At 45.5% G+C, this 25509-nt stretch overlaps 1 long non-coding RNA gene across 1 annotated transcript; it reads right to left on the reverse strand.

The window, feature by feature from the left end:
• Positions 1–8290: 8290 nt before the first annotated feature.
• On the reverse strand, positions 8291–11044 carry LOC146645999 (uncharacterized). Its single transcript, XR_014908886.1, has 3 exons — positions 10670–11044; positions 8929–10342; positions 8291–8834 (listed from the first exon to the last, which is right to left on the reverse strand). It is a non-coding gene; the product is annotated as an uncharacterized LOC146645999 (long non-coding RNA).
• Positions 11045–25509: the final 14465 nt, after the last annotated feature.

Raw genomic sequence — 25509 nt, forward strand, 5'->3', positions numbered from 1 at the left:
TCTGTGTGGCTCTCTGGCTTCTACGATGGGAGAAAACTCAAGTTCAAGTGCGGACGTGACGTTCAGTCTGCGGTGAGAAGGGAAAGTGGAGACTGAAGAGCACTGGGGGCGACTAGTGGTAGCTTTCACACACACACACACACACACACACACACACACACACACACACACACACACACACACACACACACACACACACACACACGTGGGTCTGTGGTGCGCACGGCAGCAGTGGTCAGAGTCGCTCAGGTAATCTCCGCCAATAAAGCCTCACTGCCGCATTTATTTCTGTTAAAGAGTGACCCGAGGGGCTTCCGTGCCGGCTGTCCACATGATGCTGGACTCTTTGCGCTCACATTTAAAATCCACGCACTTCCATAATGTCTCAACGTTACGCTACTTCACTTTGTCGGATCCACTTGTCCTAAATTCACATTTTTATTTGACCAAATTTGGTGACAAGTGCATAAGGTGACTTTTACCGCATCAGAGGCCTTCCTGCTAACTGTACAGCTCTTCTCTCCTTTCAACGTGCACGTGTGCAAAAACAAAAGTACTCCTTAAATATTTTCTGATGCGCACCCTTCCTCAGCAGACCGCCTGAAATGTCATTTCACATTTATTTCACTCCGACTTGGAGTCAGATCAGTGCGTCGCTGTGGCCTAAATTTACCCACAAACGTATCGATCACACGCACATGTTTGACGCGTTTTTCATTCACATCCAAATTAGTTAATAATAACCCGCGTGGGTAGCTTCTAGTTTGTAAATACACGCCTCATTCTGTCGGAACTGTTTGATGGCATTACAGCATTAATCAGTTATGTAAGCGATATGAACGTGGGGATTTAATTCAGGCGCTCAGAACGAGACTTTCAAAAATTGGGCAGGTTTGTGACCTCATGGTGACTTCAGTGCCAAACTGGAGGAAAGAAACAATGATGGTGAGGATTTAAGAGGATTTCAAGTGAACAATAGTTTGATGTCATTTGATAATTTAGAGAAGAATTTATAGAAACTGATTATTATCTTGTTGTTGTTATTTAAAAAAATACAGTTAGATGAAAAGTGTGTGTGTGTGTGTTTTAGTTTCCAGGCTGATGACAGATAAACGGTTTGCTGCAGCACCCACTGTTAAACAGAGAGGTAGGCTGTGATTTCCACACGTCGTCGGTGGGAGAGGATACGAGGATACGAAAAGAGGAACAAGTAAAATTTGGAGAAACCTGGAGGTGAATGTGTGTAAACGGTGTCAGTCTTCCTGAGGAAACACCACCTGACAAAAACTATCAGTGTTATTATTATTGTTGTAGTTTTAAAGCTGAGGCCATTCAGCTGAGAATCCTTCATCCTGCAAACACATCCCCCCAACTTGGGTCTCAGTCTCTCCTAAGCCTCACAGTAGGAATGGTCGTGGCGAAGGCCTCGGGGTTCCTTTTATTCCTCCCTCCTCGCCTGTAGCCTGTAGCTTGTTCCCGGGCCAGGTGTTGTCAGTACCACATATTTCAGCGAGAATGCCTCTCCCCATCTATTTGGACTTTTTCCCTCGTCTGTCCCTCTTCTTCTCTTTCTCAAATATATCTTCACGGGGCTCATCTCGACTGCGGCTCGGGCTGTCTCCCAACCAGCCTCTGCTTATTTCACCAGTATACTGTAGGAGGACATAAACAGATTTCCCATGCTCATTTACGAGAAAAAGAAGAAGATGGCAGGTTTGTCCAAATGTCTTTGTCGCACACACAACAGAACACCCACTTTCATTTGGGAGGGATACGTGCAGCACTTTGTCACAATAACAGGCGACAGAGAGCATTATGTTGAAATGTAAATCATTGTCAGTTTTAAGGCACCACTCGGTGCCAGCGCCTTTTTTTTTTTTTAAATGAAGATGTGTGCTTAAAGCTGCTTTAAGCACCTCGTACATGTAGGAGCAGAAAAGAAGAAGACGCCGTCTGCATTGTCGCTCAAATTCAGTCCACACGTGCACACAAACTTCAGAGATGCCTTTGGTTCTCAGGTTTCTGCTCGGAAAAGCCTGCGAGTAATAAATCTGCTCTAATTGCAGGTTTAAGAAGCCGTGTTGACTTTTTAGGCCATTTTTTGTCATCATCAAAAGCAGTGAAATACTCACTGTTTTGGAATCATGAGCACCTTCAGCATGAAGTGACACTCCAGGCCAACATCACGATCTAGATGTGCCTCCTTGTCCTTGCAACCTGATTGGCTCATTAGTCAGATGGGCGACAGGTGCATCGTTCCACTTTCTTATTGGACATTTTTGGAAAGCGATTTCTCACTTAAAGGCCATCAGTGTGAGTTATGGCGAATGGCTCCTGGCATCCTGCTTTTGCCCTTCCTTCATTTGCATATATATATGAGGCTGTTTGTTTTTATGTTAATGCTAAATAAGCCCCCACCCCACCCCCATCCTCTCAACCGCTCCTCCTATCGCCCATCACCTCGGTTGGGTGGTTAAATTTTAATTAGAGGGACATGGAGATGTCCTTTATAGTTTTAAGATCACTTTGCCAACAACTGTTCGCTGCTAATATTGATGTTGATCTGTTCAGATGCTGGCTGGCAGATAAAGCAGAGAGAAACAATGTGAGATCGAACATGGAGAGCTCACTGAGAGAAGCCAATCAGAAGCTTCTATACTAAAGCTAGATACGCCCAGTAAATGCTGTTTTTTATCATGGAGTTATAAGCACAATAAGCACACACTTTTTTCCATCTGGAAAAGTTCATTCTATGAGATTTGGTAAAAAGCTCCAATGAAGCCTTTAAAAAGAACAATCACACAAAGATTTCACTTCTCGGTGACCTGTTTAGGTGATCGTTAGTTTGGTCTCTTTATATTCCTTTTTTAAATTTAGAAACCTTTTGAATCTCCACGTGGAGAACTGTAAAGTGAAATGTTCATGTCTCTAACATCTTCTAGCTTTTGACGTTGTGCTTGTGCAGCCTAACCCTGAGCCTGAACTACTTCTACATGTTACAAGAGGTTAAATTCTACATTTATTTATTGTTGATTTGAGACAGATCAATGCTAAAGACACACATTAACTGCACTTCATATTTATAACATCCAGTGTATCAAAGAGCAGCTGACCTATCCAGTGTTAACAGCAGCTTTTTCCATTTTTTAAAATCCATTCGTTGGTGATGAAAAGCAGATTAGAAGTGCTGGTGATGAGCTCCGCTCTCGCTCCCTCACAGCTCAGCACGATGACCCTTTGAGCTCAGACCAGCAATGCAACACCACCCTCTATTGGTTATCCACTGCCACATGCAAACCACAAGCCCCTCTGTGGCACTGGGAATGTGTTCCTGTGTGCGTGTGCAGACAGCAGACTCTTTTGTTCTTGCTGTCTGAGCCTGTTTGAAAGTGTTATTGAACATGTGTTCTGTGGCTCTGCCTTCATATATATTGCACTATACCTACTTGGATTCACGCCCTCTTTGGGTGTTGCCTTGGTTTATTCTAACGGTGCTGAGCGAGCCTCGTTATTATTGCTTCAGAATGGAGTGCTAAGTGAATAAAGCTCGACTCTGATCGTCTCTGCGTGGGCTGAGGAGCGAGTGTTTGAGGGCTCGCGGAGGAGCGCTAAAGGCCTTAAGCACAATCACCAATATCAAAGTTGAAATTATTCCGTTTAAAGAGAAAATGCTAATGATGGATTTATTTAGAGCAAGTTAGCGCCGCTGAACTCTCATTACGAGTGCGCACGTTTTCACACAAACGTGCGCACTCACACTTCAAGACCTATTTTCTCTCTTTTATTCTTCCCTCCTCTCTTTTCAGAGAGGTTTATTTTCAGAATCATTAATTCCAGCACAATTATGGCAGTGGTTAATGTATATGTTTGTCATTATTCATTCTCATATAATGAGGCGGCAAGAGAGGAAACAAGAAAAAGGATGTGCTCTCAGCCCGACATGTTCTGTCCTAATAGGTTTGCCTTCAATTAGAATCTATTTGAGTGGACCAGCCCACTTAGGCTGTATACACTGAGTCAAACCTGGAGCTATACACACACAATGTTACACTAAACAGATTATTTTGGGGGTGAAACAATGAATTAACCAAATCCAAGTCCTACGCCTAACCATAGATGGCCGGGTGGTGTGCTGATGGATGAGGCTGAACTGGCGAATTTCATCACAGAAACATCTCAGAAAAAGAAACGACTGTCATAACTGTTATTTTAAATATGAGCTCCGAGTTTCATAATGTGCACATATAACTGACAGAAATGTGTTTAATCTGTGTCTTTGTTTCTCCAGTCATCCAAATACTTTGCTCTCTGCATCAGCCTCAAACAGCTTCTAAAACAGCAGTTCAGCCAAATCTCTTCAAGCAGAAGGAAAGTGTGCATTTTCAGGGACTTTGGTGGTTTTAATAACTTTTTGGGGCAACAGAATGTCAAACGGTAAATTCTCAGAAGTAGGGGTTCAATAAAAGTCTGTTTCTATCTCTACATGAATAATTACTTAACCTTACGATAACTATGTGCACCGCAGCCCAGTCTTTATGGGCCCGAAGCCTTAAAATGACATGTTCTCTGGTCTCTTATATGTGGATGTAAAGGGTATAAAGTGGAAGGAAGTCATACACACACTATAAAGTCAAAGCACCATCTTGCTCTTGGCTTTTGATGTTAGCAGCAGTGAAGCAACAGCTAACAGTAACACAAGTCTGTCATTTGTGAAGCTCAAATGTGCATGTAAATCGTGGCCGAGCCCTCCGGCGGAGAACACTGTGTTGTATATTGAGGCTAATTGAGATCTAAAGCAGGCTGTCCACCTAGACCACTTCAGGACCTCTGAAACCAAAGCCATTCAGCCGCTTTTCACCAGCCACCATTCACCAGCTGTTGGACCAAACGTGATTGTTTGTCTGCAGAAAAATGGCTAAATCAGGTTTGTTTGGCAGCCAGTTGACAGGCCTACTTCCACAAGAGTCTCTAGAGAAAGATGGGAGACAAAGCAAACAAATGAGTGAGGGAATGCACACACAGACACACACACACACAAACCTTGGCATCTGATAGAGGCTCCCTGCATTGCCAAAGCTTTGTATTCACCACAATTAGCTCCATTCTCAGACGTTTCTCCTATACCCAGCACTGCTGAGCCAAGTCCCTGCTTTTGTGTTGGAGAACCTCTCGTGTCCTTTTCCTTCTCCAGTGCTGACATGACTTTTGCCTGTGTGACCCACACTCTGCCCTGATGTGGACAAAAAAGAACAATGCGTTGAACATTGAAAGCCAAACCACGCAGGTCTTCTTCCATTTTTAAAAAGACAGTGAAAACAGGCCGTCATAGTGTGAGGCTAGCTCAGCATATAAAGATGCAGAATCTGTGACAGACTGAAACAAGGAAAGCAGCACCGGTTTAGCGCTTGCAGCCCAAACACTGCAGGACTTTGGAGTTCAGTTAGAAAACATAATAAGATGTAATGACTCAAGTTTGTCAGGGTGAAAACGTGCAGATATACACAGCAGTCAGTCTTCTTCAGCATCAAGTCAGGGTGTGAGATACTGACGAGTGAAGGATCAATACTGAAGAGAAGCAGTTGTCCAAATGTTAGACAACTCACACACACAAATACACAATGGTAACTGTGTAACTGTGTGAGTCCACGTACATGAAGCCAAAGTTCAGCTCTTATCAGGTTGAACTGTGGCTGACTCCTGTGTCAGCCCGAGCGGAGCCGGTGCATCACGACGATGCGTTAGAGAAAGACAAAGACATCTTCGTTTAGAAGTAACCGAGTCCTGAAGTACTGGCTTTAAAACAAAACCACAAGCTTGCACACAAACAATAAGCTCAGGACAAGATGAAGGTCATGCTGACCATCTCCAACAAAAGACACTGTGAGGAAGAGTTTGCCAGATTAAAGATTTCCACTTTGAAAAACGTTGAAAAGCCATCTAGAAATGTGGATCATTATTTCTAAATGTGGCTGAAAAGTTTAATAATAACAGGATGTGTTAGCTTTTTTAAAACGTGGCCTTACAAAGTGAATTATAATTTGAATACAATCCACAAATTAAAGCATATTCCAGCATGCAGCACATGTACATACATATACAAGCTCCTCACATGCATGCCTGTACACAAACACTCGTGTGATCAACAGTCAAATGGTGAGCGCATACCCAGAAAAAAACAACTGTGTTAAATAAAAGTTTACCACCATAAAGAAGAGTTTCAGAAGATTTATTTGAATGACCCACAAACTCACTACAAACCTGTGGTTGGCCGTAGTTCAGGTCGGAAGCCTGGTTGCTATTTTCTGAAGCACTCAAAGGCAGGGTGCCGAGCACTGAGTGGTGCATGAGTAAAAATGTGAGTTACAGTATGTAGATGGGAAAATGGTCATGAGTGATTTTGCAAAAGAGCATCAACACGATGCATTATTGGGCTGTTCATTTCTCAGGTGTACGTTGATAATACAGAGACACATGCGGCTGCTGAGTTTGAAAGCTGAACTGGGGACATTCAAACCTGTCAGAATGCTGAACTGCTCTGTGTAAAATGATCAAAACGGAAACATTTATGGAATGAAGTCCGATTTTTGTGCTTTCCAGATTAGAAGCGGCAACAAGGACCAGAGTTCGTGGAGCCAACACTGCATGGCTTGAGCTGGAAGAAGGAAAAATATCACCTTTAACATCATTTTGGAAAATTGTCATAAGTTACACTTCTGGTGCACACCTCAGATGCAAGGCTCATCTTGGCTGTAGCTACATGGCAGAATCAAACAGAGTCTTTGTACTTTTGTTTTTAACAGCTTTTGGGAAGCATCAGTGTCACACATCTAACTGTTACATGGTTACAGGCTGCACGGCTGTTGCAACGTAGCAACAACAATATCTTTTTGCTTCTGTGTTCGGCAAGCCAGCTTATGAAATGCAACAATGTGATTGTGCCTGGCTGCTATTGTAACACATTAACACACAGACGTCGCCGTCCTGGGTTTGAACCTGTAGTCCGACTACACGTTCCTGCAGCTGTTGGAAATGACATAAAATGATTAGATGTCTGATTTTTAAGATTCACTTCAATAGTGCACTGTAATAACATCCTTACATGTTCTACCTCGAATAAGAAGTAAGACTCAAAGTGTTTGTGTAGTGTTAAAGCATGTACAAATATAAGACTGAAAAAGACAATGTTACGGTGCAGTATTGAAAATTAAGTAAAAAACTACAAACGAAGTATCTTTGTCGGATAAGACGTAAAAACGTCTGCCGTGAGGCTCGCACGAATTAATGTGAGCTTGAAGAGATTCTTAACTTGTCTGATATGAAAATGCTACAAACAGAAAATGTGACCAAAATTGAGAAAATGTGCTTCCTAATATCAAAGTGATCATTCTTTGCCTTCATATGGACCAACCCTACTAATCTCTTAGCGTCTCTGTGTACTGTATCCTGCTGCTGAGCCTCTCTCAGGTCATTCGGCTGGTTTTTCAGTGTATTTTTCTCTTTATTACCTGTTTGCATTTTTTTCTTTGGTTTTGCATGAACCTCGTAAAATCAGAGTGTGGTAAAAAGAGGCCGAGGTGCACAGTGTGCAGAGGTCGACAGTTACTACAGACCTCCAAACTTCATGTGGCCTTCAGATGAGCTCAACAACAGTGTGCAGAGATAATAGAATGGGTTTCCATGGTCAGCAGCCAAGCGTTGGATGCAGTGGTGTAAAGTACGCCACACGGACTCTAGAGCCGTGGAGACCGGCTCTCTCACGCTTCTCTGTCTGGAAATCTGTCGTACGAGTCTGGGCTTGGAAGTTGCCCGGACAGCGGTGCTTGTCTGACTGCGCTGTGCAGTCAAGTGTAACATTTGACGAAGGGGGAATTATGGTGTGGGGTTGGTTTTCAGGAGTTGGACTCGGCCACATCAAGGTCCATAATGACATGGATGAGCGAATTTGATGTGGAAGAATCTGACTGGCCTGCACAGTGCTGACCTCTAGCCCACAGAGCACCTTACAGAGATTACAAGCCCAACCTTCTCATCAGTGTCTGAGCACACAAACGCTCTCCTGGAATGGTCAGAAATTCCCATAAACACTACAAATCTTTGTAGAAATTTTCCCAGAACAGTTGAATCCACCTCCAAAGGGAGGGTGACAGTATATTAAACCCTTTGGATTAACAAAGAGAAGTCAGTCGAGTTCAAATGCACGTGAAGACAGATGAGCAAATACTTTTACTTTTAGTTCATAAATATTGTACCTTTTTTAAAATTAATTATCATCAACACAATCTGCAGCATTAAAGCAATTTATACAATGATGAATCAATAATTATCATACAATCACATCAGCTGTGATTCTACATAAGTACATTTTTATTTAATTTATGTGTATTTTGATATAAAAATGCTTTGTTACATAGAAATAGACTCCTGTGTAAAGGGTCTATACATACACACATATAGATATATAGTATTAAGCATTGAAATAATTATATAATGATAGATACACTTACTTCGAGTCTTTCTGTGGCCCAGCTTGTGTGCCACTCGGCTAAATCGGTTTGTTTTTTCTGTAATTGTTGCAGATGTTTTATTAGGATTAAACTCTGACTAAATAGACAATATTGCCCACAGAGCTCTATTGTAACGGTGCATCTGTTAAAGCTTTGCTGAAAAAAGATGCCTGGTGAATATGATGTTTCTTTATGTCCTTGCCGGTCTCTCTGTTGGAGCTCGGCTTGGTTTGCTGTCCTCCACTGCCCTCTCCTGTTCTGTCCTCTCATTGGACGCGTGCCGTCTCCAGGCTCTTCAGCTCGTCTGCTTTTCAGCTTCTGTTTCTTAACCTTCAGGATAAAATGGTCAATTTTGTTTGTTTTGTTTTTTCACCAGTTGTTTGATAAACTCTGGATTAAATGTATGAATACTGAGTTCATTTACCTCCTTTTACTTTCTTGTCCTTACTTCTGTTTTCCTCCCTGTCCCATCCTTCTCTTCTCCTCTTCAGATACTTGGGCAGAAGAGCCCACAGTGCCAAAAACCATCATGTCACACCCCCTCCGTCCACCTGAGCAACCGAGGCCACAGCTGCAGCGATCATTGACGTGGTCAGAGGAAGCACGCATGCACACACACACACACACACACACACACACACACACACACACACACACACACACACACACACACACACACACACACACACACAGGCAAAGGGAGCTGGAGTGGCAGGTCTGGAGGATTCTGGGTCAGACCTGGGAGGTCTGATGAAGATAAGGTGGGACACCAATACTGGGCCTCTTCACCGCTCACTGGTCAGCACACTGCTGTGCCTGGCCGTGTGTGCATGTGAGGGGATCAGGTCTGATCTGTGCTGATTTTGTCGACTCTCTGTCCCCTCAGCAGCATCTCCTGACAGGCCGTCACACCATAACCAGGACAAAGACCAGAGAGGGGGAAAGAGCAGAACAAAAGAAGAGAGAAATCACTGCGAGCACCCGTGTGGCCTGCTAATAAACTCATAGCAGAAATACTACATTTTCTTATGCATAGCATCATTTAAAATGTAGTCAGTTATAGTCAATGTAACATTTTCATTCATATTCTAAATTCTGCCTTTAAGGATGCCATTTATATCCTGAAGAAAACTCTATTTTTCCCATTAGTATTTTCTAGACAGTATAGACATATTGGAGTTCTAAACCCTTAATGTCAAAGCTTTGGGATAAAACTGGAGATGGCACGATACCACCTTTTTATGTCCAACAGCATAAATTTGGATATCTGCCAATACCGATATAAATCTGATAGAATCTATTTTTATAATCAATAAAGCTGTTTTTTTAACATCTTGCTGCTTTTTGTAAAAGTTCGTACTCAAATTAAAAAAGACAAAACACCAAAACTATTCTGTTACACTTGTATGCAAAAAATATACAGCACCCAAAATATGTCACAGTTCAGCAATACTGATGTTTTTATTGAAACTTTTAGCAGAACTTTAAATCCAAGTATTTAAAGTAATATTCAAAAGTAATTTAAAATGCAATTTTATGCAGATTTAATTGGTTCTGAAAAAGAAGTGCAATATCAGTGTTGGGGAGATAGCTTGTACTGGAAGGACTGTAAGGTGCTAGTTCAGGTTTGCAGCTACCACTCCCTGGAGTGTCAGCCAGAACACTGCTCAAGGCCCGGATGAATGTTCAGAAGGGAGACAATGAAGACACCGAGGATAGTGCAGACTCTTGTATTGACTTCACACAGTTGAAGGTAACAGGGATTGTCAGAGGAGCAGGTATTGCATACAGGTTTTGGTGCGTGGGTGTGTGTGTGTGTGTGTGTGTGTGTGTGGTCTCTGAAAGGAACAGAAAGAAAATACTACATTACTAAAGTGTTCACAACAATATCTCCAGAGTACATCAACATAAACACAGGCGGGAAATAAACTAACATCCCCTTTAATACCATAGGCCATATATTACCCACGACTCACGCATAGACCCACTGAGAGAGCTAACCAGGTACACAGCCATAACCAACCACACGGCAGGAAAGTTAGCTTAGCTTAGCTTAGCTTAGCACCCGCTAGCGGCACAGACAGAAACATAGTCATTTCCCCCCTAACCTTGGTTACAGTCCCAAACACATCTTATTATCACATCCTCACACATCACCAACTTACGTTGCTCATTAACGCACACTTCTCAAGGAATAACCAATTCTCTGCCGGTAATCTGGAGCAGAAAAGCTCAGGTGCTTTGCCCACGTTTCTCCCTGGACATAGTCTCTCATACAAAGCGGTGGGGTGACCTCTACTGGCCACTCTAAAAACTACAGGTGAACTAACAACTGAACAGAATAAAACCATAACTACGGGGCCTTTTGTACAGCCGCCCCCAAATGTATGAAGTACATTTGCTCACAACAAAAGGCAATTTTACAAACAAAGTCACGGTGATTGTCCTTTGTCTTCGTCCGGGAGGGCAGGCAGCACCACCAGCCTCGCCACAGGTCGGGTGAAGGTCCGGTCCTTCACCTTGATGTCAGCAGACCTGATGTGCCCGTCGGGACTGGGGTGGACTTTGGAGATGCAGCCCACGAGCCAGGAAGCACGAGGCAGCTGAGGATCTACGGTCATCACCACCAAACCTTCTGTGACATCTGCGGGGGATGACCGCCATTTCTGCTGAAGCTGCAGGCTTGGAAGGTACAGCCGGACGAATCGAGACCAGAAGTGGTCAGCCAGCACCTGGGAGTGCTTCCACCTCCGGCGACTCAGGAGCTCTTCTCTGGGATAAGCCACTTGAGGAAGTGCTCCGTCAGGCCGCCCCATCAGAAAGCAGTTGGGGGTCACTGGATCAGGATCACTGATGTCAGACAGGACATAACCTAGTGGTTTGGAGTTCAAGATGCCCTCCACCTCCACAAGGACCGTGTGGAGGACCTCTTCTTGAAGGGGTTGGGATCCTACTGTAGTGTAGAGTGCCGTCTTGACAGACCTAATCTCCCGCTCCCACACTCCCCCGAAATGAGGAGCCGCTGGTGGATTGAAGTGGAAGACGATCTTATGGGGAGCCAGGAGCTTCTGCAGGTCAGAGGTCATGGCTGCAAAAGCTGCTTGGAGTTCCCTTTCTCCCCCACGGAAGTTGGTCCCTTGGTCTGAGTACAGCTCAGCTGGAGTTCCTCTCCTGGCAATGAAACGTCGAAGTGCCATTAGGAAGGCATCTGTATCGATGGAGGTTAGGACATCAAGGTGGACCGCTCTGATAGTTAGGCACTTAAAGATGATGCCCCACCTCTTCTCCACACGGCGCCCGATTTTGACCACAAAGGGTCCAAAACAGTCCACGCCTGTCGAATAAAAGGCAGGTTTGTAAAGGCGGAGGCGCGCAACTGGCAGGTCCGCCATCTTGGGAACAGTTGGTCGGGCTCTCCATCTGCGGAACTCAAAACAGGTCCTTTGAAAACGCCTAACTGCTTCCCGGCCTCTCAGGATCCAATGAGTGCGCCGAATCTCCGCGAAGACCCTCTCTGGCCCTGGATGGCGCAGGCGACTGTCGACGTCCTGGATGAACAGGCGGGTGACTGGATGTGTCGGATCCAAAACTAAAGGATGGGAGCTGGTAAATGCGAGATCTTCAGAGCGGCGAAGACATCCACCTACACGGATGACCTCATTCTCGTGGTCGAACTCAGGGGATAGTGCGAGGAGACGACTGCTGCGACTGATGGATTTCCCCTGCTTAAGAAGTCGATACTCCTCAGGGAAGCTCTCCTGTTGAGCTTCTCTCAGGACGTTCATCTCTGCTCGAACATAGTCATAAGCCGATGAAGTTCCACCGCCTTTGGCCGCCCCATGCAACTGCGTAATAGCAGCTTCCAGCAGCTGTGTCCAGGTGTCATATTTGCTGAAGTTCGAGGTGGCGGGGTCGAAGGTGGTAGAAAATCCACAAAAGGTCTCTTTACGGAGCTCAGATGGGCCTGGAGGCTCAGCCAGGGTGCCACTTGGCTCTGGAGGCCACTGTTCTGGACCTAGGAGCAGGAAAGGAGGCCCTTGACTCTATCTATTGGGTCTGGTCAGCTCAGGAAGGGACTTCCCACGGGTTATATCATCTGCGGGGTTCTGGGCTGAATCCACATAGCGCCAGGTGTGCGAGTGAGTTAATTCCTGGATCTCAGCCACGCGGGTGCCGACGAAGACCTTGAAGTGGCATGACTGGGACCTCAACCAGGTGAGTACAGTTGTGGAGTCAGACCACAGCACTATCCTCTTTATGTCCAGAGTGAGCTCATTTCTAAGGAGACGGGAAAGATGAGCTCCGGAGAGGGCACCACACAGCTCAAGTCTAGGCATGGAGAGAATGCGTTTAGGGGCAACACGGGAGCGAGCCATCAGGAAGGCTAGATGTGAGCTGCCATCACCTGTCACTGTTCTCATGTAGGCCACTGCGCCATAAGCCTGCTCTGACGCATCACAGAATATGTGAATCTCTCTCTCACTAACTGACTCCGTGATGTGCTTTGGGAGATACGGGCGAGGAAGCAGGACTTGTGCAAGGAACGGCAATTCCTCTTCCCAGGTTTTCCACTGCTGGAGTAGTTCTGGCGGAAGCTGCGGGTCATCCCATCCCCTCTGTTGATCCCAAAGGCGCCTCACCAGCATCTTGGCTCGGGTGGTGTACGGTAGGATAAAGCCAAGTGGGTCGTATTGGCTTGCGAGAACCTTATAAATATTCCGCATAGTGGGGGCGCCATAACTGATTTTGCGGTGTCTGTAACCCAAGGTGTCCGTGGGGAAGTGCCAGCTAAGGCCCAGAGTTGGCTCAGAGGTGTCTGATTTGTCTTGAGTGAGCCAAAGTTCTGCACTTGTGGATCTGAGGTCTTCAGGTAGGTGGCCAATGGTGCTGGGTTCATTACTGGCCCACTGGCGAAGGACAAATCCAGCAGAAGACAGGAGGGCTCTTAGCCTGTCCACTAGGTCCCGGGCTTCTTCAGGGGTCGGCACGCTCTGGAGAAGGTTATCAACATAGAAGCACTGTCCCACAGAGTGACGTAGCGGATCATCTCCTTCTGTGTGGTCCCTGGCGTGGCGCTGCAGAGCAAAGGTTGCACAGCATGGGCTGCAGGTTGTACCGAAGGGGAGGACCTGCCATTCATAAATGGCCACCGGTTCCTCGGGGTGCAGATCCCGCCACACAAACCGCAGGAGGGAACGATCCTCGGGAAGAAAGCAAATCTGGTGGAACATACCTTTAATGTCACCACTAATGGCTACGGCATGCTCTCGAAAGCGAAGGAGGACACCAAGGAGCGATGCGCTCAGGGTAGGCCCAGGTAGAAGATGTTCGTTGAGGGCTTGGCCTTGGAACTGGAACGAACAGTTAAACACAAGGCGATCTTTGCCATTGTGGCTAACAAGGTGGTGAGGGATGTACCATGACTCATCTGCTTGAGCAACCTCAGAGGGGGACACCTTAACCACCGAACCGGCCTGGACCAACTTCTCTATCTCCGCCCGGTAGATCTTAGCTCGTTCTGGATCTTTCTGGAGCCTTCTCTCCACACTTCTCAAACTGGGAACGACAGCGTTAGGGCTAGCTTTAAGGTGTGGCATGTTCTCGTGGCGAAGGAGGGGGGTGGCATAGCGTTGGATGCCCTCGACATCTACACGAACTGTCTTCTGCTCTAGCAGGCTAACTGCATAGTTATCTTCTCTTGAACGGGTAACCACCTTGCCTTCTGGCACCGGGACAACATCTGCCTGCCATAACTTCTCTACATGTTTGAGTAGCTCACTCACCTGGGGAGGAAGGGCGGTCGTGAAGAGGCACTTGTGTGGCAACGAAGAGGAACCTATAAGGCTGGAGGGACCCTGTAGTGTCCACCCTAACCTGGTGCGCATAGCAGCAGGACCACCCGGTGGACCAAGACGGACAGCTTCAGTTGGAGTGATGAGCTGTGGGTGGTCACTGCCAATAAGAAGGAGAGGTTTGACCTTCTTGAAGGACTGGAGAGGCAGGCCTCGGAGGTGTCTGTACTTCCGCTGCAAGGACTCCACTGGGTAGCTGTGCTCGGCTAGGTCAATACGGGTGGCGGTGAAGGCGTTGCGGACTTTGTACTTCAGCTTAGGTTTGCCACCAGGGGAGATCTCAAATGAGACACATGATCCATGCAGAGTTTGCACATCTTGCCTGATAGTGCGCAATGGAAGTGTCTCTGGGATGCCTTGAAGGTCAAGCTTCTGGGCAGCGGTGGGTAGCAGCCTAGTCCTCTCTGACCCATCATCCAAAACTGCGTGAGTGCTCAAAGTCTTGCCATTATGGTGAAGGATGACTGGGACAACCTTTAACAGGACTTGGCCGCTCTCTGTAGGACGATCGAGGTACAGGACGCCCGTAGGATTCTCACCTTCTCGTGGGGGAGCAGACACTGGGCCATGTGGCTTCAAGGACTTCGAATTCACGTCGTGAAGGACCTGTAGATGACGACCCTGACACAGGCAGCAGGGTTTCTTGAGGGTACACTGTGCTGCCTGATGGGAGCGTGCGCAACGCCAGCACCTCTTGTTAGTCTTTATCCAGTCTGTGAGCTGTTCGCGACTCAGCTTGATGACCTCCTGACACTGATTCAGGTGATGGGCACGGTTATCGCAAAAGGCGCAGTAGGGTTGCTGCCTAGCTTTGTTTGGAGTGGTACCTAGTGACCTGGGTGAGCTCTCTGCACTGTGAAGAACCGCAACAGAGCGTCTGCTTGGTCTGACATCAGGCTTCTCTCTGGTGATCACTGGAGTGGGCAAGCCGTCATAGTCCTGACACCAGGATTCGTACTTTAACCAGGTAGCCAGGTCATCCAGGGTGTAAGCCTGACCAGAATGGTTGTACATGCACCGACGGAAATCAGCTCTTTGCTCTGAAGGAAGGAGTCGAGCCACATGGGAGCCACACTGGAGTTCGACCTCCCCATCAGGGCCTAAAGTCTTCAGCATGCCCACGAGCGACTGGATGTGGAGAGAGAATCGCTCAAATGCGGCTGCATCTCCTCGGCGGATGTCAGGTGAGTCCATGACAGCAGCAATTCTTCTCAGGGCAAGCTGGTGGGGCTGCCCAAGCCTGTCGTTAAGAGCGTTCATAGTGTCACTGAAGGGCGTGGCAGAATGGAGGTAAGCGTCCGCTATCAACTTTGCTTCCTCCAGGTGTAGGTGATCTAACAAGACTTGGTACCTGAAGAGCTCTGAACTCTCCGGGGGCAATAAGTTCTCTAGCGCCATCTTTAGACGAGCAAATTCCCCAGGATCACAGCGTGAGAGCTTGGGAATGCTTGGACGAGGCCCCCTGTAGGTCAAGAAAGGAGTAGATGAGGACGGGGGTGGAGCTGGCAGTGGTTGCAATGGAGGGGGGTGTGCTCTCGGAGGCGGCGCTGGAGGGTAGGTGATCCTTGGCTGAGGAGAAGTGAACCCTGGCCTAGATTCATGTGGGGGGATGATCTGACTCTCCTGTGCAACAATAGACTCCCTCTTCAGATCCTGGAGCTCTTTCATCATCGTATCGATGCGGTCCGCCACTGGACCCTGGCTGGAGACAGACTCCTCCTTGAACAGGAGGAGGTGGTGGAGGCCAGTCCTCTTCCTCTTCAGCAGGGGGTGGCTGGAGATGAACAGCAGGGGCTCTGGGCGGTGGACTGAGCTGCAGACTCTCTGCACGGTCCAGCAGCTGCAGCAAACTAGCATGAAGGGCCTGGAAATTAGCCAGCCCGGCTCTCATCTCGTCATGTGACTGCTGGAACAGGAACCTTTCACGCTGTATATCTTCTAACTCTGCTCTCAATGGTGTGACATGGCCATGTGAGCCGTCATCAGAGGGATCAGATGGAGGATGGTGGAAAGAACGGTTGTCGCCTCCTGTCTCACTTTCCTCCTGGTAACCTGCACCAAGCCCGGGGAAGTCAGTCTCATAAGCTTCATTGCGGAGGGGACGACGTACATTAAGCCGTGGGTGCGCACCAAGAGCTGAGAAGTTCTGAATATCATCCATCTTGTTAGGGTAGAAGCAGCTTACATCTGGCTCGAAGGACCATTAATGTTGGGGAGATAGCTTGTACTGGAAGGACTGTAAGGTGCTTGTTCAGGTTTGCAGCTACCACTCCCTGGAGTGTCGGCCAGAACACTGCTCAAGGCCCAGATGAATGTTCAGAAGGGAGACAATGAAGACACCGAGGATAGTGCAGACTCTTGTATTGACTTCACACAGTTGAAGGTAACAGGGATTGTCAGAGGAGCAGGTATTGCATACAGGTTTTGGTGCGTGGGCATGGGTGTGTGTGTGTGTGTGTGTGTGTGTGTGTGTGTGTGTGTGTGTGTGTGTGTGTGTGTGTGTGTGTGTGTGTGTGTGTGTGTGTGTGTGGTCTGTTGCTCATCAACGCACACTTCTCACGGAATAACCAATTCTCTGCCGGTAATCTGGAGTAGAAAAGCTCAGGTGCTTTGCCCACGTTTCTCCCTGGACATAGTCTCTCATACAAAGCGGTGGGGTGACCTCTACTGGCCACTCTAAAAACTACAGGTGAACTAACAACTGAACAGAATAAAACCATAACTACGGGGCCTTTTGTACACCAAGGCAAGCATGCTTTCAGTGACAATGGCCAATTGTGCTACAAGATGGCAGCATTGGATTTATGATGGTTGAAAACAAGCAAGAAGCTTAATGACACGGTGCCTTAAACGGAGAGAGATCACTTTGACTTTGTTGTTTTAATTGTCTATTTTTAGATTTTACTGGGCAAGCGCTGCTTGCCTTGCTTGTCCTGAAGGGAACAAAACTGTGACAGAGGTACTGTGAGACCACAATTTTAAGAGTTTTGATTTGAAAATGATCTGTTCAGGGTTTTTTAAATCAACAATTCACAGTAACAGTTGTCTCAATGTGCTTTATGTATTATAAGGTAAACAACACAGAGAGCATAAAAGATGGCTGTAACTTATGGGTCTTATGGGTGCCTTAAACTTGGATTCTTTGTAACAGCCATGACCAGGCAAACCTGGCAGCCGCAAAATGACTTTCGGTTGTATCAAAGTGTATGAAAAACTTCCCTTAGCTTCTTTTCGCTGTCACTTCTGCAAACACTTTATTGATAAGCTTATAGGTTCTGTTGTTACATTCAGGTGATATAGAATTTATTTTAAAAATTATAGTAATTCTACGTGGAATAAATTGGGATTATTAGCCAATGAATGTGCAGTTTCTCTTATCACAGATGGTTTCTTTATACTGTCTATGGTTAAGATCTGACAATAGTAGAAAGAGGAACCAATCAGATGATCCCTCTGAGGAAGCACTTGGCTCTGATGGGAAGACTGAAGATGCTTGTGGTCAAAATGTAACCTAATGCTCACCCTACCTCTAAGGGGTGATATAGCATGGAGGTGGGTGTGTGGTGCTGTGAAATGTTTTGCTATTTTGGGGAAACTAATAATAGTAGAAGAAAACGATTTCTACTCGACCCAGAGGTAGAGCAAAGCGGAGAGAGTCTAAGGAGCTTGGAAAGAAAAGCGTCTGGATTTCTTTAGGTTGCTTGGAGACGTTTCACCTCTCATCCGAGAAGCTTCTTCAGTTCTAGGGTCAAATGGTGGAAAGTCCCAGATTCAAACCCAGTGGGAGTTTCCCCCCAAAGACCCCCTTGCGTGGGTTCCCTCCGGGTACTCTGGCTTCTTCCCACCGTCCAAAGACATGAAGCTTGTGGGGATAGGTTAATTGGATAATCCAAATTGTCACTAGGTGTGAATGTGCGAATGAATGTGAGTGCGAATGGTTGTCTGTCCCTGTGTGTTGGCCCTGCGACAGACTGGCGACCTGTCCAGGGTGTACCCCGCCTCTCGCCCTATGACAGCTGGGATGGGCTCCAGCGGCCCCCGCGACCCTGAAAAGGATAAGCGGAAGCGAATGGATGGATGGATGGACCCCCTGATGATCCTCCACCTAATCACATGAGCCAAGGTGTGGAAACGGGTGTAGGTCACAATCAGCCAGGGTTTCGGGTGAGCTCATTGTGAAATCCTGGCCCCACCCTATCATGTGATTTCCCGAGGTCAGATGGCCCAGGATGTGAGTGGGCATTAAGGCGTCTGGGAAGGATCTCAAAACTGGATTATAGATGGCAGACAGACACTTACAGGAGCCAGTTAGTGTGGGCAGAGCACAGGGACAGTTCAGGGGTTGACCCAGAAGAGGAGGAGAAGCTGAGATGAGAAATCCTCCAGGCTCAGCATCAGCTGTTAAGTTAGGTGCTGGAGGTTGACATAGCTTGGGTACTTGGATGCTGAGTTGCTGGTTTGCAAACCAGATAATCACGATGAGATTTGACTGCTTGGTTGTAAGTTTGTGGACCAGGCAGCCATGACAAGGCTTGGTTACTGGTCCTTAGTGTAGCCTCATGAAGCATGGAATTATTACCCAATGGAGGACTCTGAAACACGCTGGTGTTAACACAAGATGCACCTTTTGCTAGGTTTACCGAAACACCATGAAATGCAAAACTCCACAAAGCAAGAGGAAAAACAGAATCCAGAGTTTAAGGTCGATGCTGAGACAAACACTGAGTGGAAGACTGTATGCATACAAGAGGGCAGTTATGAGAAGTGAAAGCACCTAGGAAACAAGAACAGCTGAAACCAATCAAGAATAGTGAGACAACGGATGGAAAACAAATACAAGGCGCAACAGACAACAGTGTATAAAAAGCAAAGAAACAAAAAGGCACTGCAGACGCTATATTAAACTGACACAATAGACTTGGGGTAGAAACAGAACCCAGATTACAAAAGTAATCAGAACGAAAGATTAAAAAGCCAATAAATAACCTAAAATACAAACATTACAAAAATGAGAACCTTGGGAACCATTTCCAGACACAGTGACAAAAATATTTACAATTTTTCATTAATGGTATTCTACTGAATGCTCGAGTAAATGCTGGCAGTTTCCATTATTTAAATATTTTTTGTGTATTACTGAATCAAATAGAGAATAAAAACAATTGATTGTAGTCTATGGATGTCACATGCATGTATGCTTCCTATTGCATACATACAGTCAGCATGTATGTTTATGTACACATACATGCAAACAGAGTACATGAAGCAGAGTGGAGTGCTCCTGGCTGTGATCATCAGCAGGACAGCAGATCTTTCGATCTCTCAATGTAAGCATTAACTACACAGACAAAACAATGTCTGGATGTCCTCCACTACAAACTTACCTTGTTAAAGCTATTGGGGGGTCAAGTAAGTGACCAATCTACACATCAGGTGACTAAGTAGAGCATCTATCCACACCTTAGGTCAGTTAAGACATCTTTATCCATGTGTGTGTTGGGGAAGCGGACAATGGCAGAGCTGAATAAGATATAACAAGAGAAGAACGACAACAGCAGGCAGGCCGTAGCCCACAGACAGACAAGTGGAAGAGCTGATGGTAACTGACAGAAATGTAAATTTTATACACACACACACACACACACACACACACACACACACACACACACACACACACACACACACACACACACAGTGACGGTGACTCCACTCCTGAATATACAGGGTGGGCCATTTATATGGATACACCGTAAAAAAGTCCTGTTTGTGGCACATTAGTATATGTGAGGGGGCAAACTCCTCAAGATGGGTGGTGACCATGGTGGCCATTTAGAAGTCGGCCATCTTGGATACAACTTTGGTTTTTTCAATAGGAAGAGGGCCATGTGGCACATCAAACTTATTGGTAATGTCACAAGAAAAACAATGGTGTGCTTGGTTTCAACGTAACTTTATTCTTTCATGAGTTATTTACAAGTTTCTGACCACTTATAAAATGTGTTTGTGCTGCCCATTGTGTTGGACTGTCAATGCAACCCTCTTCTCCCACTCTTCACACACTGATAGCAACACTGCAGGAGAAATGCCAGCACAGGCATCCAGTATCCGTAGTTTCAGGTGCTGCACATCTCGTATCTTCACACCATAGACAATTGCCTTCAGATGACCCCAAAGATAAAAGTCTAAGGGGGTCAGATCGGGAGACCTTGGGGGCCATTCAACTGGCCCACGATGACCAATCCACTTTCCAGGAAACTGTTCATCTAGGAATGCTCGGACCTGGCACCCATAATGTGGTGGTGCACCATCTTGCTGGAAAAACTCAGGGAACGTGCCAGCTTCAGTGCACAAAGAAGGAAACACATCATCATGTAGCAATTTCAAATATGCAGTGGCCTTGAGGTTTCCATTGATGAAGAATGGACCCACTATCGTTGTTCCCATATACCACACCAAACCATCACTTTTGTTGTTCCAACAGTCTTGGAGGGATCCATCCAATGTGGGTTAGTGTCAGACCAATAGTGGTGGTTTTGTTTGTTAACGTCACCGTTCACATAAAAGTTTGCCTCATCACTGAACAAAATCTTCTGCGTGAACTGAGGGTCCTGTTCCAAGTTTTGTTTTGCCCATTCTGCAAATTCTGTGCGCCGATCTGGGTCATCCTCGTTGAGATGCTGCAGTAGCTGGAGTTTGTAAGGGTGCCATTTGTGAGTAGCTAATATCCGCCGAAGGGATGTTAACCTCTTCGACATGTCAATGGCTGTGAACAAGGAGAAACTTGTAAATAACTCATGAAAGAATAAAGTTACGTTGAAACCAAGCACACCATTGTTTTTCTTGTGACATTACCACTAAGTTTGATGTGTCAGATGGCCCTCTTCCTATTGAAAAAACAAAAGTTGAATCCAAGATGGCCGACTTCTAAATGGCCACCATGGTCACCACCAGAGATGGGCAGTAACGAATTGGGCTGAAAGATATATCGCTTTATCACCTGTTCAGGTTGTAAATCGTGTTTTTAAAAAGTAACTAAGTAACTAAGTAATTAATTACTTTTGAAAATAAGTAATCAGCAAAGTAACGGGATTACTTTTTTGGGGAAATAATCAGTAATTAGTTACTGATTAGTTTTTTCAAGTAACTTGACCAACACTGGTCACCACCCATCTTGAGGAGTTTGCCCCCTCACATGCCACAAACAGGACTTTAATATCACCAACCATTCCCATGTTATTACGGTGTATCCATATAAATGGCCCACCCTGTACACTTTTAAAACATTCCTGCAGTCTAACTCATTGGTGTGTGTTATCTGGCTTCATGGACAGATAGAGCTGGGTGTCATCAGCATAGCAGTGAAAATGTATGCTATGTCTTCTAATGATGCTGCCTAAGGGAAGCATGTATAATGTAAACAGAATTGGTCCTAGCACTGAACCCTGTGGAACTCCATAATTAACCTCAGTGTGTGAAGAGGACTCTCCATTTACATGCACAAACTGGAGTCTATTAGATAGATATGATACAAACCACTGCAGCACAGTACCTGTAATACCTACAGCATGTTCTAATCGCTCTAATAGGATATTATGGTCGACAGTATCGAACGCTGCACTAAGGTCTAGCAGGACAAGCACAGAGATGAGTCCACTGTCAGAGGCCATAAGAAGATCATTTGTAACCTTCACTAAAGCTGTTTCTGTGCTCAACAGAGCTCTGACTGTTTGTCAGCCTGGCTACAGAGCTGAAGAGAAACCTGGGGTTGTTCTTATTTTCTTCAATCAGTGACGAATAGTAAGATGTTCTGGCTTTGCGGAGGGCTTTCTTATAAAGCAGCAAACTATTTCTCCAGGCTATTAAAAAAACAAAAATCAAGTCTTTCATTTTTGTAATCTTCGTGATATTGAACATATTTAAGTAACAGGGAAGTTCTTCTTCCTATTATTTTTGGTGTATATGAGGCCTGCAATGGGTTCATCCTAACTTTAACCCTTTCAACATAATCAACATAATTCATAGTCAACATCATTTGCTATGAAAGCAGAAGCAATCTAAAAGGGGGAATAATCCAAAGTCTTCTTGTTTATTGCTTAAAATTCTACATTTCAAAATGAACAGCAGTGTTGATGTTAAAACACATCTGTCATCATTTATGATTGACTGAGTTGAGCCCTGGTGCTGACCTCACTGCTGCACGAGGCTGTTGGTCAGCACAGTGATGTGATGATGCTACCACGCTAACTAGCCTGCACTGTGTTCCCCAGGGCAGCACGCTGTCTGGAAGCCTCCATCGCCCCTAACAAATGAGCCTCTCTGCTGGGCAGGTGGCTCGCCTCCCTCCTTCCACTGGTGAGAAATGATCCTGGAAGGGTTAACCCCCCTCAGCACCATCACCTCTCCTTCTCTTGCCCCTGACTTTATTCACTTCCATCCACCACCAAACACTCCTACCCCATCCATCCTCCATCTGCCCGCATCCATTTGCAAATTATCTAGCTTGTCTGCATATTGTCAGTTGCAGCCAGCTCAGCCATTCATCACCTGTCACTGACTCCCAGTGCCCTCCACACTTAATTGTTCCCTCTCTGACCTGAAGAATAGAGAATGATGTTCCCCTCTTCATGAGAGGAGAAATGGATAAAGCAAGAAAAACGAAAGCTAATCTTGGTTTGTGCAGTAATATTTTCTGTTTCTAGGTCACATGAGAGGAGGACAAAAGCAGAAAGGAAAAGGAGGCAAGGAGAGAAGAATAGGAAAGATAAGCAGTCCAGGCTGTAAATGCCTATCCACTGCAGTAAATGTATTTTAAAGGCCTGCTTACTTAAAACGACCACAAACACGAATCATGAGCCTTTACTACTGGTGTTGGCCAGAGGGGCCGATGGCGCAATATGGCAGCCTGGCTTCTGTCAGTCTGCCCCAGTGCAGCTGTAGCTACAACTGTAGCTGCCTCCACCAGTGTGTGAATGTGAAAGTGAATGAATAGTGGAATTGGAAAGCGCTTTGGGTGCCTTGAAAAGCGCTATATAAATCCAATCCATTATTATTATTATTATTATTATTAAAAGAATTCCATCTCTACCCTTTTACCCTCCTTCAGTCTTCTTTTGTTTCCAGCCTCACGTCTGTTCACACATCCCTGCTTTGTCTCTGCATCATTTAGTCTCTCTTACTATCCTGCTTTAAGATGTGATCACGGTTCCTGAATGGCAGTATTTATTTAGGAGTACTTCTAAAACCAGTACTCCTCCTGGTTTTCAGGGTTTTTATCAGTTTTTATTGGTATTTTTTTTATCGTTTGGATCGTTTACTCGGTTTCCCTGGGTCTTTTCCTGTGTGTTATGAGTAAATCTTCTTTTTTTGGGTACCAGTACTGGTTTTATTTTGTTGTATTTATCCACGACACCTTAAAGGCCGTTCCGTTAAAATATTGTCGGACCGTAGTGGAAAAATGGTTGGGGACCTCTGCTTTAGAGTGCCTTCGATTTGGCCTGTGTACTGGCCTATACTGAACACGATCCAAACTACCCGAGCTGCAGGAGAGACACGTCCAGTCGTCATCTGGTAGCTCAGGTCTAGTAAGACTGCACTGCAGTGCTTACACTGTGCAGGCGGTTCTTTCATAAGCTGGTGCATTCAAATTTCATTAGGTCAACAGAGGGCTGCAAGTGTGAGTATGTTTTTATCAAAATTAAATATGATGTAAGTCTATATGTTACTGCATGTTGTGTACATGTTGTCTTTTTTATAGTGTAGTGTGGTCAGACTGAAGAAGGGCCACAAACACAGTGAATCCACTTCCTTTAACAGCAGACAGTTCACAGCCAGTGTTACACTGTAACTGATTGTAATCATGATCATTGTACCAGTTGCTATTCTTCCCTTTCCCAGGCTGCCATAAAAAACTATGTTATGTTTCTATGAATGGTCCAAAGAGACACACTGACAAAGACATGATGTATATGGAAATGTCCCTCTAAAGGTGTAGGGTTCAGTCGTTTGGTTTAAAAAGACAAGAAAAAGAAAGAAAACAGCCTCTTTTTCTTGTCTATATATTCTCTCCAGACCACCTCATCCAAATCCTGTGCTAGTTTAAACAAAGCCTTGCTCGCAGTCATTTTAAACTACCTGTCCTTGCAGTTAATCATTTCAGGCTGAGTTCCTTTTTCCTCTTCAGCGAGTGCCATTCGAATGTAACCAGCACCCACATGAGGAGTTTGTTCAGAAAGCTCACCTCATGTGCTTTTACTTTTCAAGCAGGACACAAACTTCCCCTCTCATCCACTCGCCTCATCATATGGAGACAAACAGACAGCCAATATACAGACAACCATTTAAACTCTTGTGATTGAGATTTCACAAAGTTCGTGAAAACATTAGACGAGTAAATTTGGACCTCTAAGAAAAGGCCCTGCCAACCGAAAGGCTTAATATGACCAAAACTCTCAGACACGGTGAGGAAAAACTCATTTAGAATAGTTATATTCAGCACTGGCCATCAACTAAGGTCTCAACCACAGAGTAAATATGAAGTTCATGCTCACATTTTCTATTTGCGGACAGCTGTTTCAAAGAGGCTCAGCGTACAACCACAAAATGTGAGCACATTGTAGTGTGTACAGTAGCGTGGCTACATTTAGGAGCACACTCGATGCCCTGGTCTTTCCAGGAGGTTGAGATAAGCTCGATGTACGAATATATTTGACTCACTTGTTACCACAACTGTCTTCCTGAGGGTTGAAAAGACAGAGCCTTGGTCAGTGGCTCAGCGAGTTAAATAGCCCACGAGGCTGAGAAAATTAAAATGCTGTTTATATCAGAGGGGTGCCTTTGCATGTTCAAATTGCACTTCTGACTTGTATTAAAGTGAACTTACAATCAAAAACCCACAGCCTATGGATTTCTGGTCATTTTGAGGGGTTTATTTCCAATATGTTTGCTTTTTTCCCTCATTAGTAGTGAAATAATCAGAAAGCAGTTTAAGCAGCAGCTCCCTGACAGCAGTTAATCCAACCACCACAAATCCACAGCAAACCACTTCTAATAACTTTACAGTTTCTGTACTTTGTGATCACAGGACGTGGACAGGCTCTGTCTGAAGGATAAAGGAAGTGAAGCAGTCAAAGAACTCGTAAACACTTGCACTGAGA

The sequence above is a fragment of the Rhamphochromis longiceps genome, linkage group LG19 (genome assembly GCF_057381845.1).
Source record: "Rhamphochromis longiceps isolate RC_006_pf linkage group LG19, R_longiceps_female_GT1.1, whole genome shotgun sequence".
In the NCBI taxonomy this organism is placed as follows: Eukaryota; Metazoa; Chordata; class Actinopteri; order Cichliformes; family Cichlidae; genus Rhamphochromis; species Rhamphochromis longiceps.